This window comes from Temnothorax nylanderi, unplaced genomic scaffold, assembly GCF_030848795.1.
Source record: "Temnothorax nylanderi isolate EJ_2023f unplaced genomic scaffold, tnyl_v1.0 TNYL_tig0504_pilon, whole genome shotgun sequence".
NCBI lineage: Eukaryota > Metazoa > Arthropoda > Insecta > Hymenoptera > Formicidae > Temnothorax > Temnothorax nylanderi.
The window spans coordinates 48,335-70,569 of NW_027249566.1; the positions used below are offsets into that span (position 1 = coordinate 48,335).

A 22,235-nucleotide genomic window follows, 5' to 3' on the forward strand; every position below is an offset into this window, starting at 1 on the left:
TTATATATGGTAAAAATTAGGTAATTCTGACCAATTAAAGTCATATCGCCTATGAGATTGAAATTAAGTAATACAACCAGGTCACATTTCCTTCAAACAGGACTCTAATTTTAACTTATAAGTTGAATCGACTTTGAAGACACATCTTTGATCAAAGTTTGGTCATTTATAACCTAATGTATAATTTTAAAGTCACTGAACTTTGAAGGCATTTTGTAGGTTTAAACTACGTAATTTTCGACCTGTACACAACACTTTAAACGCTATTTGACTTTTAAGACATTTTTTATGTCGAAAGTTGGTAATTCTTCACTTAATTAGGGCAATCTGATTTTGATTTGGTCAAGATGCCCTGCTTTGCTGCTTGGGAGAACACTAAAATATACAATTTTCTAGAGTAATTAGACCTGCAACTATCAAAGAAATTAGAAAAAAATTGATTCAAATATTTATTTTATTTTTTTAGGTTAGGTATTCAACGCGCCTAAAGCTCAAAAAAATTGTGTGCTAAGTACTTTTTATAAGCTATATTCTCAAATTTTTTCAAAATTTTTAACATGAAGGAACCGGAGAAAAAAACTAATTTTCAAAAAAAGCGGTTTTTTGGTGCCACTAGGAAAAGGAGGGGGTATGGATGGTCGGAAAAATCGTAGAAAATTCTTTTTTTAGTGTACTTATGCAAATCCAAAGTCATTTTTCCGTTTCATTGACAGTGGCATTTTGCTTATCTTAACGTGGGGTACCCTTTTTAATAAAAATTTAATGCTGAATTTTTTTCCAAATATATTTATATTATATCTTTTTTCTAGGTAAAACATTTCATTAAATTATTAGAATAAAATATCAAATATTTTACAATTTATTTTTTTTATATGAATACACAGCCCCACAAAAAAAAATTTTTTTTCTGTCCGGCGGACCGGACTAGTCAATTCTTACGTATTTTGGGTCGCTGAATCCGAATCCGAGGTCAGAATTCAAAAGTTGGTTCGTGTTTTTTTTCTAATCTCAAAAAACATACTTTTTTAGTACATTTTGAGCCGTAATGAAAAAGCGCGAGCTAGTTTCGAAATTCTGACCGTGGATTCGGATTCAAAAGCTTGAATTACATAACAATTGACTACATTTTTTAATACAAAATAACAGATCCAATATGGCGGACCCAATATGGTGGATGTTTTTTCAAATTGATCCGATTCGTTTGAAACTTGGTACTCAGAGGTTTTTGTGGTCGCTAAGTACGAATCTAATGTCAGTTTTCCAAAATTCAAAATGGCAGATCCAGTATACCCGATGAGTTTTTGAAAATTGACCAGATTCGCCAAAAATTTGTTACTCGAGGGTTTTTGGGGTCGCTGAATACGAATCTGACGTCATATCATAACATAATCACACTGAAAATGCAGTTTTTCCCGCATGACTCTGAGAAAGTACAAATCTTATATATTTGACGTCCAAGACCACAATAGTCAAAGTATATCCACCCTGGCGAAAATGAGAAGTTTCATAAACGTTTGTTTGATGTTTACGTAAGCGTTTGCGGAAGTTCGTTGAGAGTTTAGAAACTCTCTGAGATAGAAAGAGAAGGGAGTATACCCGTGTGTACCCGGGTGACGTTTCCGAATGCAGCCTAAACGCTTAACAGAGGATCTCTAAATGTTTTAAAGAACTCTCAGCAAACGTCATACGTCATGTAAACGCTGTGCAAACTCTCAAAAACACTATATACAAACGCCTTTCAAACGCTGCAGCGTTGCAATTTCCGCTCTACGAACTCTCTCCTGACCGTTTCTAAACTCTCAACGAACTTCCGCAAACGCTCACGTAAACATCAAACAAACGTTTATGAAACTTCTCATTTTCGCCAGGGTGGATATACTTTGACTATTGTGATCTTGGACGTCAAATATATAAGATTTGTACTTTCTCAGAGTCATGTGGGAAAAACTGCATTTTCAGTGTGATTATGTTATGATATGACGTCAGATTCGTATTCAGCGACCCCAAAAACCCTCGAGTAACAAATTTTAGGCGAATCTGGTCAATTTTCAAAAACTCATCGGGTATACTGGATCTGCCATTTTGAATTTTGGAAAACTGACATCAGATTCGTACTCAGCGACCACAAAAACCCCTGAGTACCAAGTTTCAAGCGAATCGGATCAATTTGAAAAAACATCCGCCATATTGGGTCCGCCATATTGGATCTGCCATTTTGTATTAAAAAATCTAGTCAATTGTTATGTAATTCAAGCTTTTGAATCCGAATCCACGGTCAGAATTTCGAAACTAGCTCGCGCTTTTTCATTACGGCTCAAAATGTACTAAAAAGTAGAAACTTACACATTGCTTTCATATAGTTTTTAAGTGTGCAAGTAGAAACTTGCACATTGCTTCCTCATAGTTCTTAAGTGTGCAAGTAGAAGTAATTATTAGTATTTTTTTTTTGGCTTCCTCATAGAGGAAGTAACCCCTTTATTATTTTTTATATAACAATTTTTATATAAAAATTTCAGTAAACTTGGTTGTTTCTTTTTTTAACAAAAATCGGTAATCCCTTTATTATTAACAATTTGTAATAATTATATTATATTCTTCAGTCTTTTCTACCCCTATTTCATATATAATTTTTTAAAATTTGGTTGATTAGTTCTTGAGTTATAGAAATTTCAGTAAACTTGGTTGTTTTTTTTAACAAAAATTGGTAACCCCTTTATTATTAACAATTTTTAATAATTCTATTATAATCTTCAGTCTTTTCTACCCCTATTTCATATATATCTGGTTAAGATTTGGTTGATTAGTTCTGGAGTTATAGAAATTTCGGTAAATTTGGCACAGACATACACACACACATACATACATACCGACATTTTTTTTTAGGCGATATTTCGACGTTTTACAACAATATGAACATATTGGCAGAAAAAACTAAAAAACCAATCTTTTCTTTGGTTTCTTCTACCCCTATTTCATATATAATTTTTTTAAATTTGGTTGACTAGATCCAACTTTATACGCAATCAAAGGTTCATATACGAATTTACGAAAACAAAGCTTCCTCCATGAGGAAGCAAAAAGTATGTTTTTTGAGATTAGAAAAAAAACACGAACCAGCTTTTGAATTCTGACCTCGGATTCGGATTCAGCGACCCAAAATACGTAAGAATTGACTAGTCCGGTCCGCCGGACAGAAAAAAAATTTTTTTTTGTAGGGCTGTGATATTATCTATATTATTTATTTTTTCTACGTAAAAAATGTAAATATTTTCTATACATTGACTCGAGCCTGCAGGCAACATGTTGCATGCTGTTCTGTTGGTCAGTGCAACACAGTTCATTTCAATGGATAATTAGTAACTTGATTAGTATGTTCAATGAATTGATTAACTATCAAAATTTCCATCGAAATAACAGCTTTTTAGAGAAACAATCTTTCATGGTATTCTGTTTTGTTAAACGGGAATAAGAATTTACGATAACTATCAAGATATAATTTTTCAATTAATTTCAGATTATGTATACATATTATATGAATTGCAGGATCGAGGGATATATGACAACAGAGAACTGTGTCATATCAACCGCTTATTAGTAATTATCATGTGATGCATTAAATAAAATATTTGACATTTACTTTATTATGTTAAATTGTTAAATATTTCGCGTTCATTCCATGTGTGCGCACATCTTGCAAAGCCTATTGTTTATTTTTTAGAGTGCTATAATATCACATCGCGTTTCGCCGACTATAACCCATGAATACGATCTTGAACGCGTTATTGGCCTATTACCCAGAAGGTTGAAAACCCAACGGGGAAGCTAATTGTATCCGTTGCACTAAATTGACGAATACGTGGAATATTCATTTTAATCGCCTATTTTTTTATTTTCTATCTATTTAGAATAAAGCAGTGTATCTGACAATGAGCATTAAAAGGAGAAAAGACAAAGAAATTAGAGCTAGAAAATATAATTAAAGTAAATCAATCTCGCAGTGTATGACAGTTATTTGATTTACTATACAAAACCTAATTCGAATATGTTTATGTGCGAGGAATCACATTCACTCTTTGACGTTCTAATAAATAAGATGTATTTCCAAACAAAAGAAAGTGGATATAAGTGAAAAGCAATACTGTGCCGTCTTTGTGCTAGTTTAGATATAAAGATCTATTATTGTGTAAGTTATTTGAAAAGGCTTTAACGTGATGACTCTCCCAAAATAGATATTCCAAAATCTACTGAAGATCAACGGTTTCTTACGAAACCAGGTATAATATTTCAATTATTTAAATAGCTATAAGCATAATATAAAAATTTGAAATATATTTACTTATTTTTTTCTTAAAGAAAATAGAATAAGGAATGTTTGTGAAATTCGTAACGACGTTTGAAAGACAAAACTGCTGCACATATTCTTACAAGGGGACCCAACCTTCGACCCCTTAAATTTTGCTAAAATTTTAATATGTTACAGTACATTCCATTCACTAATACAAGATACAGTAACTCTGTCCAATGCGCAATAGTTTATAAAATATTAATATTGAAATTTTTTTTTCGATATCAATATAATAAATAAACCAGGCTTGGTGCAAAGAAGTTGCATTTATAAAGCACACTTGGAACAAATTAGTAATGTGTTTTAACCCTTAAATGCCACACCTCTCAAGAATCTCGTAAATGACACATGGGGTCTAAAAGACCCCAGCATGAAAAATGTCTCCTTACTTATTGATTTTTTGATATTTAGTTATAAAAATTATTTTCAATGTTGTTCAAGGCTTAGAAAAGAGAATAAAATACTTATATTGTTAAAATTTCAATTTCAACATAATATAAAAAATTAAGATCGCCAACAGTTAAAATGTTGGCTCCAAAATCAAAAAAATAATAAATAATAAATAAATAAATATGAGCTCCATATTTGGCGGGAACATTTGAAAATATATCATTCTAAAGGGTCTGGGGTCCGCTGGACCCCGGGTGGCATTTAAGGGTTAAATGTTTCTCTAATTAGATATCATCAAAAAACGTGTACATATTGTGACCATATTTTTGATAGCTATAGTGAACAAATTGAAAGTTCCGACACCAAAGACTACTTTGTCATGTAATATATTTTTATTTATTGTGATGTATTTCTTTGTAATGCCATTATAAAATTCTATTTTTATTATTTATATTATTGTTTAAAGTTTGCTAATTTTTTGAACAATTTTACTTGATCCCTTAATTATTTGGTAAAGTGTATTTAATTATCTATATAGTTTGTTCCCTTTCTAAAAAAGGCATGGATAGTTTATTGTTAAATTGCCTCTTTTCCGCGATGCTGATTGGTTGTCTCGAAACTCGATCTTGATTTTGATACCAGTCACTTCAATTCGTGGCTGTCGCGAACGGTGGTATTTTGACATTTGTCAGTTACGTAGAAGAGGGTTAACATATTAACAGAGACTTCTTTTTTCCTTTTGGATGTATCAAGATTGTTTCTCAGATAAGTTTTATAAATCATTTTTATTATAATCTTTATTCTTAATTTTTTAGAAATGATACTTTGTGTTATTTTTTATTTTCAGTAAGTGGTTTTCGTTTTTACTCTTTGTACAAATGTATTACGATGACTGTATGTATAAGGTTATTTCTTATACATGGATCTACGTAACGAGAACGTAACGAGATTTAAAGCATTGGGTAAAAAAAGGAAGAGAAATAATAACGAAAGAAAGAAGGAAGGAAGGAAGGAAAGGTATTTAAAAGAATAAATAAAAGAATTTTAATTCTTTTTTATTTTTTTCCTTTTGGATGTATCAAGATTGTTTTTCAAATACGAGATTTAAAGCATTGGGTAAAATCAGTCTCTCGATTGATTGCCGTCGCGCCGTGGCTTGCTACATCTCGTGAGGGGCTGTCATCGCGGAGTGTGAACGTTTTGACAGTTTGAACGTTAGCGTAATGCGTAATGTCGTGTGAGTATAATAGTGTGACGTAGTAAAAATTAAGTAATAGTAGTAAAAAGTTAAATTATAATAAAAAGTATAAAATTTAAAAAACTAAATAGCGCGCGCGCAGCGCGCGTCTGTGAACGGTCGTTATCGAAAAATTTCAGATAAGTTTCAGATAAATTCTATATAATGTTTTTATTATAATTTTTTATATTATTTTTAATATTTTATTATTTTACATAAGATACTTTGTGTTATATTTTTATTTCAGTTATTAACGGTTTTCATGAATGTTGCTAACGATATGTTTCATGTACAAATGTTTTGTGCACACAACGATAGTGAGTAGGTTACTACTGTATAAAGTTACATAAAGATACGTATATAAAGAGAGAAAAATATTTAATATATGCATGGCCGGCAATCTTGAAATCTGAGATGACGTTTGAGAATTATTGAAAAGAGACGACAGCATATTATACGTACGTATGCGCTCAGTGTAGATAGTGCGTTCAGTTCGCAAATTGAAAAAAGTCAAAAAAGACAGAGAAAGAAAGAGAAGAAGACAGAGAGAAAAAGTGAGAGATAAAAGAGAGAGGTAAGCCTTAAAATAATAATTAAACTTATATTGGGCGTAACTCGTTTACGATGAAGATGCGTGTTCGTCCGTAATTTTTTTATTCTTTGTGATTAGATGTTACAAAGTTAAAGATGATGAACAAGAGGAAAAGAAGGAGACAGAGAAAGAAAGAGAAAAAGAGAGAAAAAAAGAGAGAGAGAGAGAGAGAGAGAGAGGGAAAGAGAGAGAGAGGGAGGTAAGCCTTAAAATAATTAAACATATATTGTGTGTAACTCGTGTGCGATGAAGATGATGATAACGTGTTTGTTCGTAATTTTTGTATTCTTTGTGATTAGATGTTTTGTGTACAAAGTTAAAGATAATAAACAAGAGGAAAAGAAGGAGACGGAGAAAAAGAGAAATGAAGAAAAAAAGAGAAAGAGGAGAGAGAGAGAGAGAGAGAGGAAGGTAAGCCTTAAAATAATAATTAAACATATTGTGCATAACTCGTCTACGATAAAGATGATGATAGCGTGTTCGTTCGTAATTTTGTTATTCTTCGTGATTAAATATTGCAAAGTTAAAGATGAACAAAAGAGGAAAAGAAGGAGACAGAGAAAGAAAGAGAGAAAAAGAGAAAGAGAGGCAAGTAAGCTTAAAATAATAATTAAACTTATATTGTGCGTTACTCGTCTATTACTACGTTTACGCCAGCGTTACTTCTGTAGTAACTTACGATAATTCCTTCGCGTAAACGGGATTTTGTAGTAACTTACGATAATTTATTCCGCGTAAACGAGTGATATATCGTAAGTTACTACAGAAGTAACGCTCGCGTAAACGTAGTATATGATGCAGATGATGATGGCGTGTTTGTTTGTAATTCCTTAATTCTTTGCGATTAGATATTGCAAAGTTAAAGATGAACAAGAGAAAAAGAAGAAGACAGAAAAAGAAAGAGAGAAAAAGAGAAAAAAGGAAGAGAGAGGAAGAGAGGCAGGTAAACCTTAAAATAATAATTAAACTTATATTGTGCGTAACTCGTCTACGATGAAGATAGTGATAACGTGTGTGTTCGTAATTTCTTCGTTCTCCATGATTGGGATATGACCAAGTTAAAGATGACAACTAAGAGAAAAAGAAGAAGAGTCGAGAGAGACAGAAAGAAAGAAAAAGAAAGAAACATAGAGAACAAGGGAGAGAGAGAGAGAGAGAGAGAGAGAGAGAGAGAGAGAGGGGCGAGGCCGGGGGGAGTTAAGAATTTACTTTCGTAATCAAAGAGATAATAGGCATGTTAAAAATTTTGTATATAAAAATTGTACGTATTTTTTTTCGAGGCTTTTAATTAATTATTAAAAGTGTATTTATATCGTTGCAAAAAACATGAAATTAATTTAAATAAAGATTTTTCTGTACAAAGTCATTTGAAAGTCATGTTGTTATGTATATACCGTTAAATTTTTCTTAATGCGTTATTATTAAAGAGCAATAGCGTTGCAAATGTTGTTTTGTGTAATGATATAGAAAAAAAGCTAAATGGCACGCGCGTAGCGCGCGCTTGTAGTGTTCTAGTATGTATAAAAAGAGTGTTACATTCTTTTTGTCAGGAAAATATTGATACAAGTAGTCCATCCAACCCTGGCGGAAAAAAATCTATGAGAAGGTATGTCATTCCGACAAAAAATTATGACTGTCTACAATAAAGTATCCGAAATTTACAACTCACTCATATTTTAACAAGTTGTAGTTTTCTTGTAAAAAATTTATACAGCTATCTAAAATAAGCTATAACCTTCTATAAGAAAAAATAGTTAGTTGCAGTTTCTCATTTAAATTATAAGTATCTATGCTAATTAAACTACTAGTTTCTATGACATAGTTCGAACATAAAAATGGGAAACGAAAAGATGGACGGAGTCATTTGTTGTAACTTTTCATAGAAATTACAAGGAGAACACATAAGTCAAAATGACGTCAAAATGACATCTTTTAAAAGTCATATTTAAGTCATGTTTAAGTAATGATGACGTCATTATGGTTCCTGGCAAGAACGATTTCGTGACGTCATAATGACGTCAAAACAACGTCTTCTTGACTTTTCTCGTGATTTTTTTCGTACATATTATATATAATTAATAAGATACTTATATTTAAGAATATATTAAAAACTAGTTTATTTTTAAATTATTTATTATATTTTGAGTGACTGTGATGTACATGTACCATAATACAACACTGTATAATATTTGACATAAAATATAATATTATAATTTTTAACTTATATATATTGTACAATATTTGTTGAAAGATATTAGACTGTTCTACGGCATGGTTTAAAATCAGGGAATGTGTGAAAGAAATTCAGCGAGAACAGATGGTACTAAAAAACGTTATAAAAACTTATAAAGTTATAAAGGGACATAAATTATAAAGTAGCGAAGTTACTTAATAAACTGGATAATATATTTTCTTGTAAGAAATTATAGTATATCAATATTTTGAAGTAAAATGTTAAAAGCACAGAATCTCGAGTCTGATTGGGTGTCGTCGGTCAGTGACTTTAACACTGTGCAAGTATTTGCAATTACAGCCGCGCTTTGAAAAATTCCACAAAAGAAACGCATGAAGCGCGGATAACGAGTTATGGTGGCGCGCACCCTCGGTTATAAACATCGTTAGTATGCACCGTTCCATTATTGCCATTCGTTCTAATACAATATTTAATATATGCACGAAGGCCGCGTGTCCGGCCAGACGTTTCTCTGAGGTATCATTCCCGATTATTACCCCAAAAGGGGTAATACCTAATTACTTAGGTCCCTTATACTTTTCTTTGGCTACTTGTGTGAAACCATCTCTTCATACTGCCTGTGGCAGCTTGAAGATCGCTTTGCGGAAAATTTTTCAAAATAGCGCCTGGAAATACCAAAACAACTCAATGACCCAGATAGCCAAGCGTGATATAGCATATTGAGCAAACTAATGCATTGCATGTGTTTTCACATATTTGCTGTAAATTTGCTGACATCGAAGTAGAACACGTTACAAATACAGCTACATGACTGCTTATATATGCAATCAGTTGACGCAATTTCAAGAGCAAACGGTCCGCAATATTGGTACGTTATGTTGTCTGCAACATGTCAGCAACATGACAGCAATGAATGATTCATCGTTCCATCTTGAGCATCATGATGCAAACGTGACGGCAACAACACATATATAATGATTTCCATCCGTTATTGTGTATATGTCGTCAAGCTATGAAGTTTTTTAATTGTATATCGTTGCTAACGAAGTGTTGACAATATGAAATTGTCACAAATCCCTCACAAATTGATGCTGTCACGTTGCAATCAATTTGCTGTTAATAGAAATATTATTCATATGAGTTCAACCCGACAAGCATAATGCTGTCTCACCTTGTCCCGAGTTTGTCAAAATTAGTTGCATTAACGACAAGCTGCTTGTTGGCAACATGGCAGCAAACTCTCTGCATTTGGCTATCTGGGGAAGTTATTGCCAATCAGATGTATAGGGCCGGTTTCACCATCTCCGATTAACTGTAACCTTCGATTAAACTCACTCTTCGTCTCTTTCTAGGGGGACAGTTAGAAAGAGATGAAGAGTGAGTTTAATCGAAGGTTACAGTTAATCGACGTTGGTGAAACTGGCCCATATATATATATATATATATATATATATATGTACGTTTGTTCAATCAGAGTGCAACTTACACTGAAGTGCTTCGTGGAGCGGGGTGCCTTCAATGCCTAATTTGATCATACCCGATCCTGTCCAATTAAGAATACGCGCAAGTTTGTTTGATATGATTTTTGCTAGCAATTTTCCAACAGCAGATTTTTCTGTATCTGCGCGAGAAAATGAAGCGAAATAATCGACCTAAAAATGTAAAACACGAAATATCACTATTCAAGTAAATCATTAGTTATACGAGGTTACTACAATACTTACGGTAGCATTAAAGTTTATATCATTTTGAAGAAACTTCTGAAACGCGTTGAATGCCTCGTGAGTCTGGAGGGGCAGCTGCAGCAAATTCTTGGGCCGTACTACTGCCTGCTCTCCAGAAAATAGCTTCCGGAAGATTCTTTCTTGATTAATCAAAAGTATATCGATTTTACTGCTCACTTCTTGCAGTAGTTGCAGCCTTGACTAGCTGTACCGCCGAAGACTTTGAAGTGACAACAGCTGAAACAAAATTTCGTTTTGCGTAAAAGTCCTGAAAACCTTTGGCGTTTTCTATCATATAACATTTACAGGTTTCCGCAACAAAATCTTCTAAGAACATGTTTATATCCTCCGGTTTTTTATTGCCATAGTAGACACCGATGATAAACGGATCTGCCTCGTCACTAAAACTCCCAAGAATCGGCCAAAACTCGCCATCCGTACTGTCATATAAATTTAGCCCATCAATGTTTACATCCACAACTATTTCACCTTTGTCCATTATATAGGCATCAAATAATTTTTGGCGTATGTTAGCTTGAATACCCTTATACCACATCTTTCCTGTACCAATTACTTTCAAAGGAACTTTTCGAGGAGTTTTCAAAAGAGTTTTATAACTTTTGGGTAAAATGGGGAAAAGAGGTTGCAATCTAGAGAGCAAATCATTAATTTTTTTTTCTACTTACGCCTCGTAATCCCCACGCTTTAAGTGTTCTTAAAATATAAACATCTCTGTCACGCTACGTGCCAATAACTGGTATATTATTGGGATTAACGTTGCCAACATAAACATTATACTCAGAGTCACTATTACTGAAAGAATCCTGTAAATTCTCCAAGTTCTCATTTAATTACAATTTCCTCTCGATCATCATTTTGTTCAGAACTTGCGTCAGCACTGCAATTACTACGGCTATCTCCAGTATTTTCCTCATCACTTATCGCATTATTGTCGTCGATTATTTGGGTTGGAGAACCTTGCAGAATTGTTGCATTAATATTTTCTGCGTTCTCATCACTTTCTCTATCCCCCCGATAAGTATCGGATTTACTATAACTATTTCTGTCTTCATCAATTTCATCATGCGTATCAAATTCCAAATCAGTTTCAGATCTATTAGCATTTGTCAGTCCACACCGTTCTCGTAATTCGTATTGACGCACTTTCTTAGATACCATGACCTTCGCATTACCTCGGCTTTTCCGTTTCAGTGATTTTAATTTCTATTTAAAAAATAATAAAATAAAAGTATTTCAGTTCAACTGTTCTTTTATACAATATAATACTAGCAGGAGACTCTTATATACAAAATCAATACGATAATTCTTCGCCAGTACTAAATTAATAAAACACGAAAATTTGTCGGCCTAACTGGCAATAATTTTAATATCAATCACAACAACGTTTCGACCTCTGCTTTGGGTCCTTATCAAGTTACAAATATTTAGCAATGCTGCAACAACACAAATTACCGATATTACACAGAAATTAATAAATAATGGTAAAAGTATAAAAACTTACAATAATTGCGCGTCAAGTTATAAATCAAATTGTCATCGTTAAAAATATGCGGTCAGGAGATGTAAAAGTACAAACACTAGAGACATGACCATGCCGTGTAAAGCTCGGAGAACGAATGGTAAATTCATAATAAACAAACGCAAACTACCGTGAATTGTATAGAAGGTAAAGTCTAAAGCGAAGATATAATACGGTCATAGACTAATGGTAGATTTTCAGTGTCTTTTTGTGAGTTAATAGCGTCTGTATGTTTTTTAATGAACAACATTTCCGAAATTTCCCGTTTTTTGAGGTTTTGTTCCCTATGTAAAATTTTAACGTCTTGCCATTTAAAGTTGTGGTCGAAATCCATTCTATGCTTACTAACGACTGAGTGCTGGTTGGAACGCCTGTTAATGTCAGCACTATGTTCTTTTACACGGGTCTCCAAGTGTCTTTTGGTCTGACCAATATAACAGGCACTACAATCCGAGCACTCAAGCATGTAAACCACGTCAGTGCATTTCTTATTCTCGAGTCTGTCCTTTTCTTTTTTAATTAATGTATCTAATTTTTTAGGTACGGTGTATAGGGTGCTTACGCCGTAATTGCTAAAGGTCCTTCGCAAGCCTTCACTAAAATTTTTTAAATAGGGAATGGGCACATAACTTTTTAAATCTGGGATGTTATATCCTCTATCATCGTTGTTACCACTGTCATCGTTGTTCGACCGCTTTTTAATTTCCTCAAGTCGTTTTTGAATATGTTTATTAATTAACACGTCTGGGAAACAGTTGTTCAATAAAATCGATTTTACCAAGTTAATGTTTTCGGCATGAAACTGCTCATCTGACAAGAGTATTGCGTGGTCAACTAGGCTAATGATGGTATTGATCTTATATTTCAACGGATGGCGGGTCTGATGCACCTGGGAAAAAGCTAACGATAAATCGTAATCTTAATTTGAAGTTGCCGCTAATTTCAATATTTCAACGGATGGCTGGAGAAGAAATTGATGTAACGGCCCGAAAACGTTGGTTTTCGATACCAGTTTGTAACTAAGCGATTATCATATCTAAAAACCATAGTATCTAAGAAACTCAAACCATTGTTCTTCTCCAGTTCATACGTGAATTTGAGCCGAGGGTGATAGTTATTAAAAGCCGCCACAACGTCATTAAGTATTGTTGTGATTGATATTAAAATTATTGCCAGTTAGGCCGACAAATTTTCGTGTTTTCTTATATACAAGTTGAGATAATAGTTGTTTTCCATTTACATCAAAACTCAGATAATTCTCACTTGTGACGTCATAACTCAGTTAAATGCACGTTCTTTTTGCATGCTGGCAAGTGAGATTCAACTGAGTTTTTATCCACAATCGAGACCATGTGCTTTAATAAATCTAATAGAGTTAAACATTAAAAGTGAGGCTATGGATCTGTATTATTATGCGATAGCTTTGTTAACAAAATAAGCAGGTAAATACAAAATGACATATCTTACCTGAGTATAAAATACTCACGTAACTGAGTGACTCAGATCACTTGAGTGTAAATGGAAAGCAACTAATGTTAAATTTGTTGTGATTCCATAACCTGTACAACACAGGTTAAAAATATGGTTATTATATACTCATCGTCAGTAAATACTTACATGTTTCTCAGCCATGATGGTCACTATAGATTGTTAACAACAATATTAGTAGAATATTCGACTATAAACACTTATCAATGCCACGTATTACAATTTTTAGTCGCAGCACGTTCAGGCGAGTACAAGCCGGTAAATGGTGCGAGCCTAGAAATAACGACGGAAGCACCGCGTGCTAGTCTATCTAGCACGGCGCAGCAAAGTTAATGCCCGGTCTACAATGGGTGTTGTAAGTCGTGAGTCGTAAGAATTGACCAATCACAGTCCATTATTCTCCTTGCGGTCGAAGAATAATGAACTGTGATAGGCCAATTCTTACGACTTACGACTTACAACACTCATTGTAGACCGGGCCTTATGCCGGGTACAGACCAAAAGCGACACGTGATGTAGAATGAGCGAATATACAGCTTTCTCGAGAAACCGACACCCGTCACCCGACACGCGACACGCGATATACATAGAATGAGCTGTACATAGAGGTTTCTTGGCGAAGCTATACGCTCATTGGATATCGCGTGTCGCTGGTCTGCAGCCGGTATTAATCAATTCAAGTAAGTAAAATTTTCGATGAATAAAGATTTCATAAAGTGAAATCAGTATATATTACACACACACACACGCGCGCGTGCACGCGCAACACACACACACACACACACACACACACACACACACACACACACACACACACACACATAATAATTTTAATTTTTAATTAAGTGCCAGGCAATCTCCCCTCAGAAATTTAAAAAACCGTTTGTAGCGATGCTTCTAAAGAAATTCACTGAAACATATTCTTTTTCAGAACAATTTGTGAAACTAATGATTGAACAAATTATATTTTTGAAAATAAATATAAAAACCCTGAAAGTCAAAATATCGTCATGTAATGATTTTATGACGAGTCACTGTACAGTCATTTTGGACTCATGATAGTGCAGTGATCAAACTCTGACTTTTTCCCATCATTTTGACGTCACAATGACATCATCTTGACTTTTTGTGCTCCTTGGGTAAGTTTCTAAAAAAAGTACGACGTTTAACAACCGTTTCTGACTTTGACCAAAAATAGAAACAAGTAAGCCCAGGTAGCAAAGTGACGTCTGTTTAACGTCATTTTTTGGTCATGTTCTGACGATTGCGACGTTATGAAATGACGTCAAAGTGCCGTAAAAATGACGTACTTTTGTCTCATCTCCGTGACGTCAGGTATTGACGTCACTAATACGTAATTAATGACGTCGCCGTTACGAAATAAAAGTACGTCAGATTTTGAACATTTGGACGTCATCTTGGAATGGCAGTCACAAGACTGACCATAAAATGTCGTCTATTTGACGACAACTTTTTAATCTACATTATTTTTTATGAAATTAAAATGTTAAAATGTCCACTTGATAAACGTTTATAAAAAACCGTTTTTCTTCTTTATCTATGAAAAAAAAACGCTTTTTTAACTGTTTCTTTACGTATCATGTGCATATAGCCCCGCTTTCTCAAGGCGGTCACCCATCCTAGTACAGTACCGCGCCCGTGTTGCTTGACTTCGATGATCCAGTGAACAGTGACGATCTTCTGACCCTGATGCTTCCTTAGTAACTGTACTTGTCTATAACAAGTACATCTTTAAAGTGTTCAAAAATCTTGTAATGATATCTTCTTGATAGCTATAACACTGCATGAAATAGTTATCATTGTCTTATAAACGTCCATTATTAGTTGCCGACGTCATAGACCAAAAATGACTAAAAATAGACGTCATTATGTCGATGTCGTCTTCTGACGTCACTTTGCTCCTTGGGTTGGGTACTGGTCTACAAACTGACGAACCAGATACGTCGTGTTAAAGTCAGTCAACTAACGTCTTTTATTAGTCTAAAGTCTGACGTCTCAGGTATGTCGTGTTAAAGTCAGTTAACTAACATTTTTTATTAGTCTAAATGACGTCAAGGGTACGTTATAATGAGGTCATTCTACGATTAGTTATTATTTCGTCAAAAAAGTCACGACATTTATACGTCTTAAGTTGGTAAAATGACGTCGTACCCAAAAAATGACGAATTATTGACGTCATATTAACGTCACCTTGCTACCTGGGAGGCAAGATATTCGTAAATTTTTATAGAAGCTACAACTTTGTATACAACTCACTGCAACATTCTAAAACTTTATTGAACTTAAGAGAGCTAACCAGGATGTAGTTTTTCGTAACTCCTTATAAATACTACAAGATTGTACCACAAATTATGAATTTTTACAATTACTAGCCTCCACCAAAAATTTACTACTTGAAGGCATTCACAGTTGTAATTTAGCATAACAAATATAAATTTCTAAGGAAAACTACTACTTTTGACAACTCTTACAGACTTGAACCGATTGTGAAAAATACTCGACAGGCATACTTTCTTGTAATCTTTAGTTAAAACTGTAACTTTCTACGAATTACAACAATAATCTGCAATTCTGTTGAACTTGAAAGAAAAGTAAACTAATTAGAGCGTAATTTCTCGTAACTTCTCATAAATACTACAAGATTGTACCACAAATTATGAATTTTTACAGTTACTAGTCTCCACCAAACATTCACTACCTGGAGGCATTCACATTGTAGTTGTAATAGAAAGTACGACTTTTTAAGAAAAACTACTACTTTTGACAACTCTTACGGACTTGAACCGATTGTGGAAAATTACTCCATAATAGGCATACTTTCTTGTAATCTTTAGTTAAAACTGCAACTTTCTACGAATTACAATAATAATCTATTACAACTTTGTTGAACTTGAAAGAAAAGTCAAAACTAATTAGAGCGTAGTTTCTCATAATTTTTCTAGATAGATAGATAGATACTACATGAATTCTACGAGAAGTCACGAATTTCTACAGTGCCTAGCTCCCGTCGCAAATTGTTGAAATTTATCGTAGAAAGTACAACTTTCTACAAAACCTACTTGCTTTGACAATTCTTGCAGACAAACCGAAAATGGAACCAAGTAGAGCTACAACTTATTACGAGTAAAAACAACATTCTACAATATCCTACAACTCGTCTGAACTTGAAAGAACTTGAAAGTCTGAGCTATATTTATTCTCTTTTGTCTCAATGTCAAATTTCCAATCCCAAATCAAACGTTAGTAGATACCTACGTGCCGCGAGACAGGACACGATGAGACGTCGTAAAGCGCCGCGCTATCGACCACCGCCACGAAACATCGTCGTCGTCGTCGTCATTCACAGTCTCGTCATCATTGTCTTCCCGTTGACTTCCTCCGATACTTCCGATAGCAGGGGGTCGATTGTGTATCTTGAAATGAGATAAAAATTATAAAAGTGAGGAAATTCATTACCATATCTACGATTTTATTTATCAAAATGTAGTAAAATCTGTTCACTTTTGTAATTTTTACCTCGTTTCAAGATACACAATCAAACTCCAGACGTATGTACGTGGCGGTTTATTTTATCGACGTTAAAAGTTGACGGGAAGTCGACTTCAACGACAACAAAACGACAACGACAACGACAACAAAAAGTCGAGGTTCTTGCAGTAATTTGAAGTCACAAAAACAACTATTGTTACTAGTGACAAATATATGAATGATTTAGTATGTAAAAATTAGCATACATTAAAATTAATTATTCCTTAAGGTTTTTTCTCATTTAACCGTTGCTATAAACTGAAAATATCAGAGCAAAGTCACAAATTTGACTAGAGTTGGTGATATAACCATAAATATGATCACGCCGGTAAAGAATAAAATATACTAAAATAGAAAAAATATACGTCAAATCTGTGATAGATTGGCTATGAAGGTACATAGAATTTTTGAAAAATACTGATTTTTGCGAAATTGACACTAATTTAAACAAAAGTGTCCAAATTTACACTGAAAAATCGTGTATAAAATTGGTTCCCAAAAAAAAACTAACAATCCAATTTAAAAACGGCTATGTACCTCCATAGCCAATCTATCACAGATTAAGAATTTTTTTGGATTTCTGTTCTAGGTCATACCAGTCAGCCGAAATCGTGTACACCAGCTGGACGCACACGGCCTCTTTTGACAGGGTGTATATTTTATATACGAATAATTTTATATACAAAAAAAATTTTTTTTACATCTTTAATGTATAATAAAAAGACCCCTTAAAGCCGATTTTCGATTGCTCTATTCCTTATATGTTAAAAAAAATCGTGAAAAAAAAGGTTAAATTTCATGCTCAAAGGTGTTATACCCCCTTAAATAAGTTATAACGCGAATTAAAATCAAAGAATCAAAGATAAAAATATTTTTCTTTGTATTATATTTTCAGCTTTGATTTTAATTCGCGTTATATTTATTTTATATAAAAACTAAAATAAATAAAGGTGTCTAGACATAGGTCTTAAAGTATCCCAGCATTGATACATATTTATCTTGTATGTATGTATATTTTCTGATATTACGTATTATTAGAATTTATATATTATATGTGTATTCTAAGAATTGAGACCGAATATTTTCTTTTAAAATAGTTGTTAAGAGGAAATTACATATATATTTATATTTTTGACTGTTTGTAATCCTAGCATGCTTATGCAATATATGTTATATATGTAAAAGAATAAGAAAGTTTTTTTTTAAGATAATTTTTAAATCGCTGTAATAAGTGGTTGCTTCTATTTTAAGAATCACATGAAACTATACGAAAAAATACTCTGTTTGCTTTAAACGTGGTTTCCAAAATAAGGACATGCAAAGTATCATTGTATACGTATAAATGTCTAATCGAAATGTCTTTTACATTTAACCCTTTAACGCGCTTGTCAATAATAACATGTACATAGTGTCGTAAATCTTGATATATATGAAACCATTTTTGACAAATATCATTATTGCAGTGAGTACAACCCATAAATACTTAAACTTATTCCTTTACGGAAGTAGCCAATATAGGCTGCGTGGCCGCGCCGGTGCGGCGCGCGGCGTGGCGGCTCGCAGTTTTACGTTTCACTGGTCGCGCGAAGGTAAATAAATTTTTTTCTGGTCTTTCTTAATATATATAGGAACAAAACTGCAATATCACAAATTTTCCTATAAATGAAACTTTTTTACTAAAAAAGGTTTCATGTCCATTAGTGGAAAAATAAAAAAGTTGAGTTTTATAACTCGTATTTTTTTATGCAAAAAAATTTATTTTTATACCAGTGAATAGTTTTTGAAATTTTGTACATTTCGTCATTTACGAAATTACGCTATGTGCTTAGTTCACAAGTTATAGAAAAATGAAATTTTGGCCGATTTTCGAGGGCTGATTTCACCCCTTAAACATGTTTAATAGCTGATAAAAAAAATACGTATCGAATATTTTGATCACCTCTACAAACCCACCAAGTTTTATTAAAATCGGAGAGAGATACGTACCTGGGAGCCTTTTCTTGTCAGTGAAAACTGAGTAGCTATTTTTAATAGTTTTCAAATTATCTTAAAAAAGGTTTTAGGGTATTCCACAAACTCGTACTTTCTCTTCTTTAAATAACATACATCCAACAAATACAGCAAAAGTAACATGTAAATAATAAAAACAGGTACATACAATTTAAGTATATAATAAAGAAACATGAATCAGGAAGTCAATTTTGTGTATCTTCAAACGAGGTAAAAATTACAAAAATGAGAAAATTTACTAGAGTATCTACGATTTCATTTGTCAATGTTTTTTTTTAATTTTCGATACACGCCCAGTAAGCAAGAAACGTCAAGAAACATTTCAACTACATTGCATTAATGTTAAAACGTTGCTGTAATGTAGTTAAAATGTTTCTTGATGTTTCTTGCTTACTGGGCGGTAATTATGAAGGAGAGGGGCTCCCTCACCAATTTGGCTGAAACTTTACAGTTTTGTGTATTTTAGTGCGTAAAACATGAATCTATAAGTTAAAATTATCGCTCTCAATTAGGAAAAAAGTATATAAAGTACCAAAGTTGACAGTTGCGTGATGGTTAGGATGTCTGTCATTTATTTATTTATTATATACTTTATATTTATAGACTTTTCAATATGCCAATTATTTTCTGCTTTAAAAAAAGCATAATACTTAACTCTATTTCTATTATCTTTTTTAACCATTTAACTAGACACCACAGACGCGCGCTTCGCGCGCGCTATTTAGCTTTAACATTATGCTATTACTATTACACTATTAACTTCTTGATACACACAACTGTCAAAATATACGATGACAGCTGCAAATGAAGTAAGCGCAGCGAGAGAACCAATTGGCATCGCGGAAAAGCGGCAACAATAAACTTCGAGATATGCGAGTATCGACTTAACATGCCTTTTTTTAGAAAGGACTAGCACGCAGCGCGCGCTACGCGCGCGCTTTCACGTCCAAACTTTTTCCGTTCCATTCACCTTAAAACACTCGTCCCACATCACCATTTCTCTCCGTTAAAATGTATTCCCTTTCTCATCCACTGTGCCAATGTCCATTCGCCACCACTTGTTTCTTTTTTTCTCTCCGCTCACTTCACACATCTGTCTCTCCCATATTTTGTTTTCTTCTTTCTTTTTACTTCTCGCATAAGACTTATCACACTTCGCTTCCTCGGCTCTTATTTTTCTTTTTTTTTCTTACACTTCACATTTGTTATCCCCTGTGCTTTTACTTCTCCCATTCTTCCTTTTTTTTCACTAATTATCTCTTCTTCCATTTTTTCAATATTTCCACCACTACCTCTAATTTTCTTTATTTTTTTATTTTATTTATTGAAAGATAATCTATCACATACTCGTTCTTTGTTATTAATTTTCTTATTTTTTTTCTTTATTTATCGAAAGATAATCTATTACATATTCGTCTTTCTTTCCCATATTTCTTTTTTCCACCTTACTCTTCACATTCTTTATCCCACTATACCTCCTTTGCTTTTCCTTCTCCCGCTCTCCCTTTTTCTTCACTATCTCTTCTTCCATTCTTTATTTAATCTTTTCTACCGCCATCCTTTTTTTTATTTTTACTATCTCTAATATTTTGTTTTTATTTATATTTATCTATTTATTTATTTATTTACTTATTCTTCTTTATTTCTTTGTTTTTCTTTATTTCTTTATTTATCGAACTCGCCGACATCTTAATGAACCAACCACTCTCGCGCGGAAAAGTGATAGTATAATAATACATATCGACAGCGCGATACATATCGACTCAAGACACATCTACTTCTCGATCAAAATTAATTTTTTTAAGTTTTATTTCTTTTCTTCTTCTTTTCTTTATTTTATAAAACCTTGATTGTAAAAAAAATGTAACAATTGTACACAACAAATAAATTTCTTTATAATTTTATTATAGTTATAATTATATTATTATTGAAATAATTATAAATTATAGCATTAATTATACATATTATTACTTAAAAATTAAATTTCATGATCCCTTTTAGCACATTAAATTAAGAAAACTTAGAAAAAATACAGTTAATATCAATTTTTTTAAAGTTACATTAATTCTTTCTACATTTTTCATTTATATTATAAATAAAGTTGTGAATGACGTAAATATTATAAATAATTTATTTAAAAAATGGAAGTATTAATTACGAAAAACCATCGATACGTGTTGCGAAATTAATATATTTCAAAAGTGTACTCTGACGAAACGTGAAGCTTTTATAATATATATGTATATAAATGAGTTCATGATCGCCATTGGTGGACCTTATCATTATTAAAGCTACAACTCATCTATCGTAACGCTTTGATCGTGGTCGTAAGCAATGAAGCCGTCGTATATAAACCGTATATCTATGTATAATATATCTATAAACACATTTTTTTTCACACGTCGAGAAAGCTGACAAGTTACGTAAAGAGTTCAAGCTGAATCAACTCATACGATGAGCTTACGATAGCGATTACGATGAGCGTTACGATCGCTTACGGTGAACATTACGATAGATGTAGTTGTAGCTTAAGACTTAATTGTTACACATTACTTTTCCAGTACAGTGGAACAACTAATACAACAATGATCATATCTAGTACAATATTTTATATATACAATATAATAAAAAAAAATGGTACAAATTAGAAATTAGCATATTGCTTAATCAACATTTAAAGACACACACAAAGTTCCTCTTATTGTATTTTATTTAATGCAATTACTATTTATTATTTTAGATTCCTCATAGAGGAAGCTTATGTGTGTGCGTCTTTAAATGTTGATTAAGCAATGTGCTAATTTCTAATTTCCTCTCTTTGAAATGATGAGGAAGCAACGTGCAAATTTCTAATTTGCACCATTTTTTTTAATTAAAAATTTATCTGTCGGAAAATAGAAAAGAACGTTCTTTGAACATTTACTAATGAAAGATTATCGTATAGTATCAATACACTGTAATTTTCTAATTATATTTAATTTAGTCTTTTCTACCCCTATTTCAAATATAATTCATTAAGAGAGATTTGGTTTATTACTTCATGAGATACAGATGTTTAAATATCAGAGAATGCGTACAAACATAAAAACTTTACAAAATTAGATCTAATCAACCAAATCTTAATGAGTTATATATGAAATAGGGGTAGAAAAGACTGAAAATTTTA

The 22,235-nt window shown here is 32.8% G+C and overlaps 2 long non-coding RNA genes across 12 annotated transcripts; one reads left to right on the top strand and one right to left on the bottom strand.

The window, feature by feature from the left end:
• The first annotated feature begins 5,326 nt into the window (after positions 1-5,326).
• On the top strand, positions 5,327-8,788 carry LOC139783483 (uncharacterized). Its single transcript, XR_011721289.1, has 2 exons — positions 5,327-6,763; positions 6,864-8,788. It is a non-coding gene; the product is annotated as an uncharacterized lncRNA (long non-coding RNA).
• On the bottom strand, positions 8,680-13,842 carry LOC139783482 (uncharacterized). 11 transcript variants are annotated; one of them, XR_011721282.1, is made up of 5 exons: positions 13,640-13,842; positions 13,490-13,581; positions 10,483-11,706; positions 10,245-10,410; positions 8,680-10,014 (listed from the first exon to the last, which is right to left on the bottom strand). It is a non-coding gene; the product is annotated as an uncharacterized lncRNA (long non-coding RNA). The 11 variants fall into 11 exon arrangements; XR_011721283.1 differs by lacking the exon at positions 13,490-13,581 and having other exon boundaries at positions 10,483-10,922; positions 11,169-11,706; positions 13,640-13,841; XR_011721279.1 differs by lacking the exon at positions 13,490-13,581 and having other exon boundaries at positions 10,483-10,719; positions 10,789-11,706; positions 13,640-13,841.
• Positions 13,843-22,235: the final 8,393 nt, after the last annotated feature.